Source organism: Humulus lupulus, chromosome X, assembly GCF_963169125.1.
Source record: "Humulus lupulus chromosome X, drHumLupu1.1, whole genome shotgun sequence".
NCBI lineage: Eukaryota > Viridiplantae > Streptophyta > Magnoliopsida > Rosales > Cannabaceae > Humulus > Humulus lupulus.
This window is the reverse complement of record NC_084802.1, coordinates 14,911,302-14,924,163: the sequence shown is the minus strand read 5'-3', so window position 1 is coordinate 14,924,163 and position 12,862 is coordinate 14,911,302.

Below are 12,862 nucleotides of genomic sequence, written 5' to 3'. Positions count from 1 at the left end.
GCACCTCAGAAGCTTGGAGAATCACTTGTTGAAAAGAGATATCAAAAAATACTTTATGCAGGAAATCAAAACGTAACAACCTCCAAACCTTCCTGACTCGCGGACACCAAAAAATAGCATGACCATTAGAATCTACAGGATTACTGCACAAAGGACAACTTGGACTTGGTAATACTTGCCTATGATAAAGCCCAACTGACTTAGGTAAAATGTCATGAAAACCCTGCCATGCAAAATGTAAATTTTTTTTTTCAATAAGAATATCTTCCAAAACTTCCTCCACCAGTCCAAAAAAACTGCTCTAGATGGAGACGGGTCAATAGAAGCTATACTTGTGGCCAAGGAATAGCAGCTTTTAACAGAATAATTACCATCATTGGTATAGTGCCATAACCAACTATCCTCCTTAGAAAACCTGGTAATAGGTTGATCAACTACGTGCTTGATCAACTACGTTGAAATACGTTTTGAGAAGATCCATGTTCCAACCACCTCTATTAGATAAGATAAGATCCTTAACCAATAAATTTGGGTTGGATACATCTATAGTCGTAGGTAAAAAGAAAGGGGGATGTGGTAACCAAGAGTCCTTAAAAGCCAAAATATTTTCACCATCCCCAACACGTCGACGTAAACCATTTAGTAGTAGAGCTCGCCCCCAAATAATACTTCGCCATACATAACTTGGGTTATACCTAACTGAAGCTGTGAGGATGTGGTTCTCGTTATAATATTTGGCTTTAAAAACCGAAGCCGCTAAAGAAGTAGGTTTTGTAAGAAGACGCCAGGCTTGAGCGACCAATAGTGCTTGATTATGGTACACAAAGAGTGAAAGCCTAGGCCACCTTTAGATTTTGGAATAAATCATTTGTGTCATGCTAACAAATGAATCTTACGATGATGAACATTACAACTCTACCAATATCGAGCCACCGTAGATTCTAACTCATCACTCAAACATTTTTTAATTTGAAAACATAACATTACATATGTTGGCATTGCTTGGATTACTGCTTCAAGGAGAATTTCGCGACCTCCATAAGAAAATAATTTAGAATTCTAAGAATTGAGCTTTGACCAAACCTTCTTCTTAATATCAGCAAAAAGCCGAGACTTATTTCGACCACTTAACACGGGAAGACCCAAATATTTCTCTATAGAATGTGTAATGGGCATCCTAAAAATCGAGACATAGATGTCTTTCAAATTTCCTGGTGTATTGGGAGAGAAATACATCGTTGATTTGTCAAAATTAATTAGCTGTACACCAGGACAAAAGAAAACCATTATCAGAATAAATGTTATACCCAGATTTCGAGCCATGGTAAATATGACCTCGAAAGTTGGATTCGCAACAAATGGTCTCGTAAGGATTGAAGTATGCTCCAGGATTGTATATCGAGCCTGCAAAGTACGATATATGACCTCGAATATATGATCTCGAAAGGTAGCTCCGAGAATACACTCATCTTCGGGGACGACTTCGGATCGGGGGTCTCGAACTAGATGTATGTATGGTCTCGAAAGAGACGTGATCTCGGGAGATGCCATTAGCTCGAACAAGGACGTGAGACCTGGGATGCTAAAGCCTTAGAGATACGCGATAATCACCTTGAATATCTACAAGTATTATAAATATGAGATGTAATCCTCATTTATTAATGTAAATCCCCAAGAATCGTGGGATATTATTTGGTCAGCTATGCGTTTCCTGGTCTTCAGGGACGTTTCCTTTTATATCTGATTATAGGCATTTAAAGCCATTTATTTTATTCACAAAAGAGTAACTACCCAAAATATGTGGGATAGTATTCTGCATCCTTCTCTATAAATAGAGAAGCCATGCACCATTGTAAAAGACCGAAATTCTGATCCTTGAGAGAAAACTCTGAAGAATTCATGCTAAGGAATTTTCAGAGATAATCTTAAGATTAATAACAGAGACTCATGGACTAGGTAGATTTAACTGCTGAACCACGTAAAAATCGCGTGTTTGATTTGTTTTATTTCGTTTAGCCATTGTTATTCATTGTTTACGTGCTCTTCTTTTACTGTTTGACAAGAAACGGCGTCAACAATAAGTATGGAAATAAGAAAAATATTAAGCCTAAAACAAGATCACATATATAGAGACAGAGTGATATAGATTGATAAATTAAATTACTATTAAACATTAAGTACAAATCAGACATCCACGATCAATAAACAATTACATGGAATAGTAAAAGTAGACAACATAAATATATATGTTTACAGTAACAATTCAAGAAAAACTTAAGCATATATAAAAACAGTAAGAATGTGCCATAAACAATTAATATATAATTAAACACAAATGGATAGACTAGGAGATTACATATGTTCCTTATATTAAAAGTATTGCTTAAAAAACAGAACGCATTAGTATAATATTGGGCATAATACACTTATCAATCAAATGGAACATTATAATAATAATCAGATAATATACAATACACCTGGCCTGATGCTTTGGAATATACTTCAAAAAATTTAGCCATAGTTTGACATGATGTTTATGAAGCACGACAAAAAAGGAGATTATCATCTGCAAAAAACAGATGAGTAATAGAAGGAGCCGTCCTAGCAATCTTATATCCTAAAAGATCTTTATTTCATTCCGCTTGACAGAGAAGTGAAGAAAATCCTTCTGCACAAAAAAGAAACAAATACGGGGAAAGAGGGCCTCCTTGACGTAACCCACGTGAAGGACAAACATTTCCAAGTATCTCGCCATTAATAGAAAATGAATATTGAACAAAACATACACAATTCATCAATAGACTAACCCAAGAAGGAGCGAAACCAAACTTAAGCATAACAAATTCTAAAAAATCCCACTCAACTCGATCGTAAGCTTTACTCATATCTAGTTTCATCACCGAATAATACTTACTACCTTTAGTAGTAGCACGCAAAGAGTGCAAAAGTTCACAAGCCACCATAGCATTATTTGTTATACAACGTCCTTCAATGAACACACTTTATGCAATATGAATGATATCATCTAACCAATGATGCAATCGATGAACCAAAACTTTGGAGACAATCTTATAGAAACCATTACATAGGCTTATAGGACGATAGTCACTTATCCTGGTTGCCATCTTCAATTTTGGAATCAAAGTTACGACAGTGGAGTTAACAACAGAAATATCAACCATGCCATTTAAACATTCCAAAACTGCTTGCGAAACCAAAGGCCCTAAAGTATCCCAATGATTTTGATAAAACATGGCATTCATTCCGTCATCACCCGGACTTTTATCTTGAGACATTGAAAAGACTGCTCTATGGACTTCATCTTCCGAGAAAGGCAGCAACAAAGAACAATTAGCAGTATCTGTAATTTTGTGAGGAATTGTAGAGGTTACTAAAAAAATATCGTCTGCAGACGGAAAAGAGGACATAAGGAGATCAGTATAATAGGACTCAACGATGCACAAAATATCAGTAGTACCAGTGCACAACTGTCCTGCAACATTATAAAGGCCTGTCATAAGAAGAGAGAAAAGAAAAGAGAGAAAAAAACACAGAGCGATTAGAACATGTAGATGCTCGAAGATAATGAATTAGAAGTATCCATATGAAACCAGCAACCTAATGTAGGAAGACAACTATAAAAATGATTGCAGTCCCCAAAAGGAAATAGAAGTCTGACAGAGGAATTAGAACAAAGAGACAGGCAACTAGAACCAGTATATTATTTAATCAAAAAATACAGCAAAAGAAGAAGAAACTAAATTACCAAACCTTTAATAGAGTTAGTAGAAGATCTTATTCGGGTAAAATGATGAGAAAACTTTGTGTTTTGATCGCCAACTTGAAGCCATTGGACACGTGAATGTTGCTTCTAATAAAGTTCTTCTTTCTCCAATAAATAAGAAAGGGAATTCTCTAAACGTAGCGCCTGGGAATGGTCATACGATTGTCCTATAGTAAGCTAAGCTTGAGACAGTTTCTTTTTAACATCCTTAATTTCCTTCGGTAAAGAACCATATTTATGGGCATGCCAAGTAGTCAATTGAGCAGAACACGATTTGATATTCTGGAGAACCGATGATAATGCAGAACTACTCGTGGAAGGCAGCAATTAGAAATAATTATCTCATGACATTCAGCATCCCCTATCCAAAGAGCTTCATATCGAAATCGCTTATGCTTATGATTTGGTGGACAATCCTTGTCTGAAGAAAGTCCTAAGTTTAATTTAAGAGGACGATGATCGGATCCATAGAAGTCCAAATGGGATAAAACAACAGAAGAAAAGAGTTCCGACCAAGGTTGGTTAATAAAGGCCCAATCAAGACATTTGAAAATATCCCCATTAATCGAACTATACTTCCAAGTAAAGTGATTGCATGTAAAATTCAAAGGATAAAGATCACAATCTGAAAGCACTTGTCTGAATTGATCTAACTGTGACTCTCTCCGTAAATGGCCGCCCACTTTATCACCCTAACTTAGAATCTCATTAAAATCACCCTTACATAACCAAGGACCATTAATCTGAGAAATTAATCTTTGAAGGAGTTGCCATGAGAGATACATGTTGGATTGTACAGGGTCACCATAAAAGCCACAAAAATTGAACAATAAGTTACTATCCTGAATTATGATAGAACAACAGAGATATGGTGCATATTAAATGAATGGATAGTGACTTGTAGAGTGGAATCCCACAAAAGTAATAAACCATCACTTAACCCAAGACTTGGAACTTCAAATCCATGTGAAAAAGAAAATTTATGACATATTGATGGCAAAGATCCTGATGGCAGCCGTGTTTCTTGAGTGAAAATAATAGCAGGATGGCAGTCTTTAATAAGTAGACATAAAATCGTTTCCCTTTTAGGCCATTTAACCCACGAGCGTTCCATGATATCAGACTCATAATGAAAACTAATATGACTGATCAGGAAAAATATTAAAGAAAGGGGAAGAGATACATAAAAAATATTAAACTAGGTGGAATAAAATAAGGGATTATCGCAAGTGAAATAGGAGATTGGAAGATATGTTAAATAATAAAAGACGTAACAAAACAACCCCACAGTAGTGAGCACAATTCACAAAAACTAACAGCCAAATAAAAACGAGGGAATGAAATTGAAATTGAAATTGATAGATGTTGGTTAGAGTGTGACAATTAATTTGGACTAATATGTCAACTGTGGGAACGTTATTCAGTGATATCCATAATTTAACAAAATTAACTGAAATTGCCCAAAAAAATAAATAAATAAAGAAAAATAAAAAATAACTGAAATAGATAAGATTAAATATCACACGTGTGTCAGAGTAAACAAGAGAACTTAATAACTGTAAAAGATAACCGTATAAATAGATCATCATCGGTTATCAATAGAAGAGTATTATTAATACAATTTAATGGAAAACGACAACGAAATCATGAAAAGATAATAGCAATCTGATATCAGCTAACATCCATGAAAGTACAACAAAGTTATAGTCAATGCCTTAAGCATTTAAAGGAGTTAAAGTCCGTACAGCAAATAACTTGCTATCCATGTGAGCCAATATAAAACCTCAAGGAAATGTGGAAAGGAAGACCAATTGAGATAAACATTCATAAAGTCGCAATATGGTAGAAGAGTAATATCCATACACTTGTTCCAAAAGATTGGTATTAAAAATTGAAAATCATATTCTAGTTGTAGAATTATTGATTAAATGTCGAAACATGAGTGATATGAAACAGGCATAAGATAAAGAATATTATAAAACTACTGTGAGATGGATAAGAGTAGAATAGATAAAGAAGAGGAGCCCGGGAAAGATGGACAAGAAAATATATAATATGTTATATAAACAAACAACATAATACAATTTCTAGAAAGAGTACAACAGAACCATTGATAACCAACGTACATAAGTAATTGAACAACTGGATTCACAGACTTAGCACAAAAGCATAAACTAGAACCCCTATTAATAAAAAATTAAAGCAAACCTAGAATAAAAAAATAGTCTTTTAAGGACATAATAAGATAAAACAGAAATAATAACAAGTAAATACAATGATAGATTACTGCATAAAGACACTGACCACAACTAACCCTATTTAGAATTCTTATTATTGGAGTCCACCATAGCTGATTTGGAAGCAACCGTATGAGAGTCTTTCTTCTGTATTATCTCTAGAGTGGTAGATGATATAACCTTTGATACTTTAATTACTGGTTAAGTGGTTCCAATCATTGGTCATTTACCAGCAGCTTTGGATTCTTTAGCTAGCTAAATGAGAGGTGTGTTGGTCAGAATCTCAGTGTCTGGAATAGAAATGGGTGGTTGATTGGGCATAATCTCAGTGATATAAGTAGAAGGTGGAGAAAGTGAAACCCCTTGAGCAGTTGGTGGCATACTTTTTCCATAGGGCATTGATTATACAGAAACAACTCTATAGGAAAGGTACCAATCATTTGGTGCCCGTAATGCAACAGTGTAGTGACAATCAGCTTGTTCTCCTTTGTCCTGTAAATCATTATAAACATCACGGCTAAAGACTGTATGTCCTACAAGACCACAGTAGAAACAGACGTCGATGAGTTTTTCATATTGAAAATCAACCTCAAATGATGATCCATTAGCACTGAAAGCAAGAGTCATTCCTCTAAGTAAAGGCTGAGTGACATCAAGCAACACACGAATACGCATAAAATGATCCCAATTATTACTAAGGGAAACCCTATCAACATCTAAAAACCTCCCAATTTCATTCCCAATAAACTTAGTAGTTAATTCGTTCATACCTCTAAAAGGGACCCTAAGTACTCGAATCCAGAATTGAGAAAATTTAAAAGAAGCAGGCTCAATGGATTGCAAACCATCTATAAGCTAAAACAGAAGAAGTGCTCAATCAAAATTCCATGGTGATCCCACTTCCACTTTGCAAAGATCAATTTCACAATCAAGGTGAAACAAAAATAGATCATCTGGAATATCTTGGATATGGAGTCGATCTCGTAATCGCCACACCCGAAGCATTTCATTCTTGATAGCATACTTGGTAATCTGTTTCTTTGTAAGTAGCTTTCCCACTAAACATAAATTGACACGAAAATTAACATCTTCATCTTCAGAGGAAATTATTTGGTGGACCTGCAATTCCTTCTCACATCGGGAAGTATCAGCATGAGAGGAGGAGAAAGCCATGACCAGCAACCACGTACTGAGGAGGAGAAATCCATGACCAGCACCCCCACACTTTAAGATAGCCTAAGTTAGGTTTCTTTCCTCTCCATAACTCATATGGAGACACGTTGTTCTTTTTCATAGGAATTCGAGTCATTATATAACACGCAACAAGCAAAGTTTCACCCCACAAATTATAGCACAATTTAGCATGTAAAAACATAGAGTTACTCAAGATAAGTCATATTCTTTCTTTCAGCTTTTCCATTTTGTTGTGGAGTGTATGGTGCAGTGCATTCATGTATAATACCATGTTTTTCACAAAACACAATGAAATCATTTGAAAAGTATTCACCACCTCTATCACTTCTAAGAGTCTTTATTTTCTTTTCCAAATGATTTTTTACTACAACTTTATAGAATTTAAATGCATTAAATGTCTCATCCTTACTCTTAAGAAAATACACATAAGTATACCTAGAACAATCATCTATAAAAATTATGAAGTATCTATTTAGTCCTCTAGTCAACATGTCATTCAATTCACATAAATCACTATGTATTAAATCTAGCAAGTTTGAAGATCTATCAATACTTGGAAAAGTCTTCTTTACCATTTTAGATTTAACACATAATTCACATTTATCATGCTCTTTCACATCACAATTAATCAATTCACATTTAACAACTCTTTTAATTGTGTTATAACATATATGAGCAAGTCTATTATGCCGCAAAGTAATAGAATTAGAATTAATCATATTGCAAGATTTAGATGCCATATCATTATTGTCACTATCAAGAGCACAAAGTTTGATCATTTCATCACATGTATAACCCTTTCCCACAAAAGTGCCCAATTTAGTCAAAGTGAATTTACTGAATTCAAACTCCATTTTGATGCTGGATTTACTTAATAGACTTCCACTCATAATGTTTCTAGTCATATCAGGAACATCGAAAATATTAATTAGGGTCATTTTCTTTCCATTAGTGAAGAACACATCAATGCAACCCCTTCTAAGTACCTTGGATTTCTTTTCATTTCCCATTTGGACTTCAAGTCCCACATTTGCACTTTCAAAGGTTTTGAAAATGGTTTTGTCATAGGTTACATGAATGGTGGCACAAGTATCATACCACCATCCTTGCACATTTTCTTGGGTTGCATTAACTTCACTCAAGGTTGCAATGATCTCAACATCAAATGCATTGGCCTTAGTATCTTTACTTAGGTTTGCAATGATCTCAACATTAAACGCATTGATCTTAGTATCCTTACTTAGGTTTGTAATGATCTCAACATCAAATGCATTGACCTTAGTATTTTCACTTTCTTTTGCAATGATCTCATCATCAATTGCATTGACATGTTCACATTTTCTTAAGGTTGCATTAGTCTCATCACTGCATGCATGAACCATGTAAATTCTCTTTAGGGTTATCATACATTCCTTATTGAATGTATTAAATTCAATTAAGGTCACAAAGATCTCATCATCAATTGTATTGACCCCATTCTAATTATGGTTAATTTTACAATTACCATATCTCACATAATGATCAATAACTTTACAAAAAAAACAAGTACAACAACAACCCTTGAATTATTTATTAACATTCACCAGTGTACTCTTAATATAAACAATGATCTCAAACTCACAAAAATATGGAAGCAAGCATATTTAATTCAAATTCTTGAAATCTACACATTTAGAAATAAGGAACTTGATGATACCATTCTCCTTAAGCATGTAATCCCATTGAGTTGCTCATTCTTTGCTGATGAAGACTTTGAATCCATAACCACATTCATATAGAGAATTTCCAAATAGAACTTTCTTTGATCTTTCATAGTTATTTGTCCAACACAAACCAAATCTTGACACAATGATTTGAAGGTTGTAGAAGATGAACCAATTTTCCTCATTGTTGATTATGCAAGACACAAAATGAAAGTAATTAGAGATAGAGGTTTTGATTGTTGGGAATATATGGTTTTACTCTTTGCAAATAAACAATGAATAATGATATAATGCAATATTCCAAACCCTAGATGTTGATCAAGATTCAAATTTAAAGTATGAGTGCAATTCTTGATAATCAAATAAACATGGTCATGATATGAATGTTAATCTTGAATATATGAAACTAAATGATTCAATGATGATAAGATGAACTTAAATACATTTAATCATCTATTCCAACAATGAAAAACCTAGTAAAATGACAAAATACAAGATTAAGGTTAGAGAGATACAACCTTTGTATTGAGCAACTTGAATCTTCAAATTTAGAGAACTTCTAAGGCTTATACGCAATATGAATATTGTTGTCCAAAATCTCTATTCCAAGTCTTCCCAATTGCTTGAAGCTACAACTAAGTAAAATGAGATTTGGGATTGAACAAGCCTTGAAACTCATGCAAGTCAAGCAAGTTTGATGAGTTTCTTGGAGAAAACTTTGGTCTTAGAAAACTAGAGAAAGAATGAGTTTAGAGAGAGAGTTGGAAAGTGTGATCAAGACTTTTCAATTATAATAATCCATATATATATAGAGTGTAGGCATCATCATTAGCCTAACCAATAGGATTAGAACATTTAAAACACATCATTTGGAGCATTTTACGTAAATTGTACGACCCTAAAAGACCGCCCAGGCGATGCATCGCCTGCATGTAGGTGATGTATCGCTTGACAGGCGATACGTCACCTACTAGCAAGCGATGCATCGCCTGCTAGGGCTTTTGATGCACTTCGCATTTAGGCGATGCTACACCACTTAGGGGGTGACGTATTGCCACTCTTTCTTACTTTGGACCACTCCAATTGTCCTAAAATTTCTCCAAATACTACCAAACTTTTTGGGAATGTTTGGATACCTCATTGTATCATTTTAGACCCATAAAAGTCACTTTTAGATGTGTTAACGGTGAGAACTAGTCAACTAAGTTGAGTTGGAAAAATTATCAAGTCAAGATCACTAATAGAAAAGCTGTAGAAACTTAAACAATCACTCAAGAACAATGATAGAACAATAATGGAGAATTCAGTCTTTCATTCACACTCAAGCCTTTGCTACAGTAAAATTTCCAACCCCCTCTCAGGTGGTGTTAGAGTTCATTTTATAGTAGGCTCTAATGGCCTTAGGTACATGGTGGTCCAGGAAACCAAGTGGTACATAAGTACTATGTCACGGGAGTGGCTTCAGAGGTTGTGGTCGTACATCCAATACAGGAGCAGATGTCAGGAGGATGTCTCCACTACTTGTATGTACCCATGTCTGATGAGTGGTGGCAGGCATAGTGGCGCAGGTGATAGTGGTGTCGACTTTGACCTTTGGCCGTAGACGTACGGGCCATAACTCTTATCCCAGCAGTCCCCCTGGTACTGGTGTCCGTACTCAGTACTAGGTCGTACAAGTATGTCCCATTCGACTCGCACTGGAGCCTCTAAGCATAGGGGTCTCAAGGTGTAAGGAATGGGACCCTCGGTGCATGGCTCTACTCACGTGGCCACTAGGTGACGTAGCTCTCACTCCTTCGCGAGGCCCCCTTGGAAGGCTTATTGATGGCGCGACTCTTTTGGCTGTTCAAGAGGCCGAGTGTGCTGCGGATGTGACCCCCATGAGGCCATGGGCGAGGCCAACCTGGGGCCTAGATGGCGAGGCCACCACGGGGCCTAGATGGCGAGGCCACTCTGTGGGCGTGGACGAGGCCACCACGGGGCCTAGATGGCGAGGCCACCACGGGGCCTAGATGGCGAGGCCACCACGGGGCCTAGATGGCGAGGCCACCCCGTGGGCATGGGCGAGGCCACCACGGGGCCTAGATGGTGAGGCCACTTCGTGGGCGTGGGCGAGGCCACCACGGGGCCTAGATGGCGAGGCCACTCCGTGGGCGTGGGCGAGGCCACCACGGGGCCTAGATGGCGAGGCCACCCCGTGGGCATGGGCGAGGCCACCACGGGACCTAGATGGCGAGGCCACTTCGTGGCCATGGGTGCCAAGGCTCGGCCGAGCGACGCCAGAGAGACGTGCACGCGAGGTGGCCTAGCGACGCCAGGGGATGCGCACGCAAGGAGGGCCTCGCGCCTGGGGCACGGCTGAGCGACGCCTGGGGGGTGCGCGCGCGAGGTGGGCCTTGCACCTGGGGCATGGCCGAGCGAGGCCATGGTGACGCGGCTGGGACTTCGCGCATCGCGGGTTGATCCGAAGTTGCCGTCAAAGGATGATTGGCCTTCACGGGATCTTTTATGGGCGTGGAATATTGAGCGTCCACAAGATGCCTTCTACACAATCCCATGTTTTCACTTCTCTTTAAGTGAAATCCGTTAAGTGTTTTGCACCTTAACGTGCAAAAAACTTAACTATTATATTTAACCAATCTCAGCATTAGCTCATCTCATCCTACTTAAGGCTTCCTACCTATCCGGTGCGCTCCTTTCCAACTTGGGCACATTAAAAGTAACATGATACTCTTTAGGAGTTCCCATAATGTTTAAATTCTTCTTTATCTGGCTCAAACATCTTTTAGCCACCATGGAATCTTGTCCACTTTAGACTTAGGCATTTGAATCCGATGAAAATATGGAAGTGATGGCTTTGTCGAGCAGTTGGATCCATCTATTAGGCGGGAATGCAATAAATGGAACTAGGCTAAAACACATTGGCTCCACCAATAATTCACCTTCCACATTCGCATCACTGGGTTCCTGGAATGGGAGAGGTATAGGGGGTGAGCTTATAAAGCCTAGTAGGAAAGCAACTAATATCATAGGACCAAAAGTTTAATAAAATCCCTGCATGGTTAACTTTGAAAACAAAATTTACATTATCATGTATAAACCAAAATAGAAAGAAACCAAGAACAGTCACTAGAGCATTGTTACACGTGCACATCACATCGTCCACTAGATCCTTAGTTCCCATTACCCACCATAGAAAAACCGACATCCTAAACCGGGTAGCCGGACTTGATAACCACCATAAAAGGGAGGCTCATAACACTTCATGTATACAGATGCTAGGTCTTTACATCTGCAGGTGAGTGGACACATGATCTACCTATGATGACACAGAGACTAGGTCGTGAAACAACAACATGCACAAATCATGATCACTATGGCTCTCATCAGTATAACCAAATGCTAGTAAACATGAAAAGAAGGAAACATATTCCCTTTATATTTTAGAAAATTTGGCAGCATAATAGTTGCATTTGAATAAAATCCCAAAATCATAAACTGCATAAATAAGTGAACAAAAATATATTTGGCACTCAGTGCCCTCAGAACAGTCCAGAAAAACATGCAGATTAAGTTTTCATTTTTTCAAACATTTTATAAATATCAAAATTGGAATATGTTTAATGCAATCCAATACAAATAAAATAAGTCCGAGTACCGAGTTGAGTCTCTACCTCTAGATACGATCATTTGATAATTCTCTGAGATGCTCCCCAGCTTAACGATGATCCTAGTGTGATTAACCCAATTAAAATATCACGTTTTCCCCACGTGCACCAAATGAGCAAACAATTATCAACATTCCATTCCATATTCAAAATCGTGTCCAATGACATATAATATGACTATTTAAAATTTCAAGTTCTAGAACCTCACCCAAGCGGTGTACAAAAGTGGTTGGTGGCAGCAGTGAGCGGTGTACCAGAAACGTCGATGAATATATG